The sequence below is a fragment of the Xenia sp. Carnegie-2017 genome, unplaced genomic scaffold, assembly GCF_021976095.1.
Source record: "Xenia sp. Carnegie-2017 unplaced genomic scaffold, XeniaSp_v1 HiC_scaffold_21, whole genome shotgun sequence".
In the NCBI taxonomy this organism is placed as follows: Eukaryota; Metazoa; Cnidaria; class Anthozoa; order Malacalcyonacea; family Xeniidae; genus Xenia; species Xenia sp. Carnegie-2017.
This window is the reverse complement of record NW_025813484.1, coordinates 4454530-4459797: the sequence shown is the minus strand read 5'-3', so window position 1 is coordinate 4459797 and position 5268 is coordinate 4454530. Positions and strand designations below refer to the sequence as shown.

Genomic DNA, 5268 nt, shown 5'->3' with positions numbered 1-5268 from the left:
TCCTGCGAGGAAAGCTATTAACTATAAACTATGTACGAAAGAACTCTTTGAACGTTTTAAACATCGTGTCTAATGTACATGTGCACGATGTGGACGATGTGGTCTCTTTTCAAGGTAAGGAGAAAGTCTTGAGCCATGTCCAGCCGACAATTTAAAAAAGATGGTAAAAAACAAATTCTGAAGAAACGAGATATCTCGAGATGAAAAATGTGAATGAAAACAAAACGCGAAGTGAACTGTAAAATTTCGATTTATTTCAAAGTCATCCTCAGACAGAATGATAATCCAAACAATGCATACACATATATATTTACAATGCATGAATTAAGTAACGAAAGTCAAGCAATAGAAATTAAATAGTTTGATATTTACGAAAGCGGAGTTGGAAGTGCTGTCATATTTTAAAAGGATGAATTGAAACAAGAGACCAGACTGGTGGAATGAGTGTATTGTAATTTAAGAGAAGAGTTGTAATTCTTTGCTAGCCTTAAGTCCCGTGTTAACAAACCATTTCTTAATATATGTGTATGCATGGTTTGGATTATCATTCTGTCTGTGGATGACTTTGAAATAAATCGAAAATTTACAGTTCACGTCTTGTTTTGATTCACATTTTTACATCTCAAGATGTCTTGTTTCTTCAGAATTTGTTCTTTACTTAACTCTTAAAGAGTACTCTATAGTCATATTTATGTCAATGTGGTAATGTATGTTAGTGCAATCAGACTAAGTTACACAACATATTTGCAATAAGAATTTTTTTTTAATGAAGTTTTGAGAAAAAAAACAATATATAATCTTTTGTATTTCTGCTAAAGATGACTAAATGACAAAAAAAAAATATTTAAAATTTATTTCCTTGTAAGGTTTATTGTGCAGTTGCTGCAATTGTTCAGCACGTTTTTGACTGGTAGGTTTCCTTCCCTACACTGCTTGGCAACATGGCCCAATCTTTTGCATATGTAGCAACGTCGTCCTGTTAAATATTCATAAGAAAGCTGTAGTTCATAAAACTTTTTATTTGTTTGTGTCATTAGCTTAATTCTGTTAACAATAATGCATGCAACTTGAAGTTTTCAACCATCTAATCAAGCTGATGTTTTATCACTAGGTCAATCAAACTTACTTCTTCTCATACGATTAAACTCTATACAAAAAAAGTATATAATTGTCAATTACAATGGTTTAAATCCCTTCTTGCAAAATATCTATTTACACTTTATCGTTTTTTGCATACAAAAACACCAGATGCTAGATTATACAGATGAGGAAAAAGCAATGGACACTGGTATCAAATGTGTATAAAATTTCATTACTTTTCTTGCATTCATTCATTTTGTGGCCTTTGTGGCCACAATTATAGCATCTTCCTTCATTAAAAAAAACAATGGCAATTATCAGCCAGGCATCAAAGGCAATTAGTACATGTATACACTATACCACACCTTTAAATGAACTTTTTGCTTCGACATTGCTTTCTACATAAACAAATCGTTTGTTAGGTGCTGTTTGATTTGTTATGTGTATGATTAAATTTCAGGTTAAAAGACTCTTGGTGAAAAGACTCTTGGTGAAAAGGCTCAGGTGAAAAGACAAAAGTATCATGTGAGAGCTGATGGGCATATATCATATATGAATGAGAACAGTATTGTATACAAAGCACTGTTTACCTTCTTTATTTTTTTGGTTTTTTGAATTGGACCCACCTCAAATAGTAGTAGATTTTTAGCACATTTTGATGCATTGTTGTATTGTGTAATAAAGCAAAAAACAATCATTAAACAGTATAACCATTTTTGGCTAAATACACACTTGCATTTTCATTATCTTCCTCTTCAGTTTCCTGACCTGTTTTGAATGCAATTGAACTATTTGAGTGATTTTCAGTTTTCAAAACAAAAACAAATTTTATACACATTTGATACCAGTGTCCATTGCTTTTTCCTCATCTGTATAATCTAGCATCTGGTGTTTTTGTATGCAAAAAACGATAAAGTGTAAATAGATATTTTGCAAGAAGGGATTTAAACCATGTAAATGAATCACTTTTTGTTTACTTCCATGCTGAAAGCTTCATATAAAGCTTTTCAGATCAGAAATTATTAAATTATTGATCTGTACTAACCTCTTTTTCATCCATGGACCACAATAGAAAGTTGGCAAATACAATAAAAACAAGAAATAAGCAAAGGAAAATTCAGACAAGTTTTAAAAATATTTATAGTATTTAAAAAAAAAAGCGGGAAAAAAATGCAAATGACAAACGCCAATGCTGTATTCTGATTGGTTAACAAATCAAACTTTTTTTAACTATGAAGAACTAAATATTGCATTGAATTTTAAAGTTTTTTATAGTTTGTAAGAGATGATTCCCATGATAATATACATGTAAATTTAGCGTGCACAAATCGTCAATTGCTGTATCAGTAACGTTGAAACAGGGGTGTAAATCCTGGAGAGGGGATTGATATGTGGTGGCTCAGCCTCTCCCTTTCAAAAAGTTAGCAGTTTTGTCGAGCAAAGCATGTAATTTTGCGGAAATTAAAACGGCAAATATTAACGATGACGTTTGGATCAACTCATAACTAAGTAAAAGCGATTTTGCTGGTATTAACATAAAAATTACACTACGTTTTGTTGGGCAAATCAAATTCTGCAACGTTTCCCCTCTCCATTCTCGGGACTCAAGTCACACCCCTGCATTCAAGTAAAATTCTTCTAAATTTTTTTCAAGTTATTCGAAGTTTAACCATTGGCTTTTTACAAGTCAAGAAACTATATAAACAATGTGAACTCATTGAACTATAAGGTACAAAAAAATGTTAAAGATAAAATGTTACGCATCATGAACGTTGTTCAAGGACTTCCGCATGCAGATCATCTCGGCAATATTCATAATGTCACCTGTAAGTTAAACACGTGCGTTTAATATTGAGTAACGTTTATTTTTAAAAGAACGTTAACAATTCATTTATCAATTGACAGACTGGTTTAATTTTGAAAAAAGCACTTACTACAACGCTCGATCTGATTGAAAGTGCTATCAATGTTACGACCACAAAATAGTTTTCTTATGTCGTCCAATTGGGCTGTTTTGTTGAGTATTTTTTTCTCTATAAAATCTTTTAGCAATTGGATTCCTGGAATTCAAAACGTCAAACAAGCGATCAAATACTCGAATGAATTTGACTGTTTTATCACACCCTTTAAACTGTGGAAGTTTGAGCTTACCTTCACAGAACTCTAAAGCATCTGCAACACTCGAGCTGAGTGCTTGCACTGCTAAATTTACCTTCATTTTCTGTGGCTTCCAGTTTATGTGAGCTTTCTTTAGTTTGTTGGCAAGTCGCAAGCCTTCTGAGGCTTGCAGTTTTTCTAGCTCAACTAGGTATTGCCATCTTACCAAACCATCTTTTTCATCCTTCAGAGTTCTCAATTCAGAAATTGCTCCTCTGACAAGCTTGATCATATGACAAGGATCTAAGAATGCATAAATTTTCAACATTAAATCAGATGGATGTAAAAAATATGCTTGGAAATCATTAAGTGAAAGTTTCACTCCAAGCAACTTCATCATTGCAAGATGTGTGGATGGACCATCACACGTTAAACTTCCAACTTTAACACCAACATCATGCAACTGCATCAAACACTCCTTGGTTAAATTTGCTTTTACTTCTGCAGTGAGGCCATCTACCAAGAAGTAACCAACTGGTACTTTCCAAGATGAATCTAGAGCAACAGCCATGTATACCAAAACTTCTGTTGCTTCAGGGAGTGAATCATCGTCAATCCCAGTACCAAGGTCAACATAACCACAAACTTTTTGACCATCCCATTCTACGTGTTTACGGATTGACATTTCATCCAGCATCAATGCACATATGACTTCCTTGCCATCTTTCTTTGATTCTTGAACCTTCACTTTCAAAGCATTCAAGGCATCCTTGGTGAAACCAGGGTCACCATCCACGGATTTATACCAAGATCGAATTACTCTTGGATGAGGTAAGGCTAAATTAAACTTCTCACGAACATAATCATAAGCCTTAGGCGAGTAAAATTTCAAAGTTAGTGCAAAAGCTTGCAATTCTGGGGGGTATTGAGCACCTTTTTTACCCTGAGTGTTTGCCACTAAACGACTCAAAATATCTTCAGGAACCCCAGATAGTGAAGCATTAAGAAGTTCAGCTTGATCAGAGCTGATCATTTTATCATCTTTAAGGCAATCAATGATTGACAATAAATCATTTACCTTCTTTTTCAGTCTACTTTTTTCCATATTAGACACTTTTAACCTCTTTCTATAATACTCTGCCCGGTCTATAACATCTTCCAATTGTCTTTTCAGTCTCCTGGGAGACTTAAGACAATACGAGTGATCATGAGTAGAGAAATGACGACTCACCTTTTCAGTGCTCTTCGTACATTCAACATCCTTCACCTGTTGAAATAATGTGGGCACAGCTTTATCTTCTAGACACACTTTGTTACCTGATATTCTCTTCATGCTATCGGAAAAATGATCTGAGCAAACTCTGCTCCACTTAGTTAGAACTGTGAGAGGCGACCATTTCTTTATACTATTTACCCATTCCAAAAAGTGCAGGGTTTTTCTTCGTCAGGAAAACTATTTGAAATAGATTAGTAAATTTATTGTTTCATGCGTTGATTCAACAAATAAATAAACAAATTTGTTGAATTTTTTAAAAAACACACAGGAAAACATCAGTGTATGCAGTATTTAAGACAATGTTTTTTCATAAGGCCTAACAGATTTTGGGGCTTTCAATTGTATAAATGCCGATTCAATCTTTCAGGAACAAACAAAATAAGCGAATAACTCACCTGTGAAAAGCGATGTCCTTCGCGTTGTCAATATTACGACATTCTACAATTGAACATCGATTAGGCATTTTTGAAAAAAATATTGTTTTGGCCTTGAAAATATTGTTTATTTATCATACAGCTTGCAATTGCATTTGAAATTTTCAACTGAAGGCGGGAAAATCAATAACATCAATCCGGAGGAGGTCGAGAATATTATTTTTCTGCAAAGCGATCATTTCAGCGGAAATACGTCCGTTGGCCGCCATGTTTTTTACAACAGTTCCCAGTCCACTTAGCCGCTCCAGTTATTATAGAACTCAATGGTCGTACTCTTGCTAAAACTCCCTAATAAGTCTTATATTACGTCACACTCGTCAGCAATCTAGTTCTATTATATCTATGCAAATACAGGGCTCTGGGTCCCATTCCACTTAGCTC

The 5268-nt window shown here is 34.0% G+C and overlaps 1 long non-coding RNA gene across 1 annotated transcript; it reads right to left on the bottom strand.

The window, feature by feature from the left end:
• Nucleotides 1–824: 824 nt before the first annotated feature.
• Nucleotides 825–1475, bottom strand: LOC124444713. The gene is made up of 4 exons (XR_006948006.1): nt 1446–1475; nt 1317–1370; nt 1127–1147; nt 825–976 (listed from the first exon to the last, which is right to left on the bottom strand). It is a non-coding gene; the product is annotated as an uncharacterized LOC124444713 (long non-coding RNA).
• Nucleotides 1476–5268: the final 3793 nt, after the last annotated feature.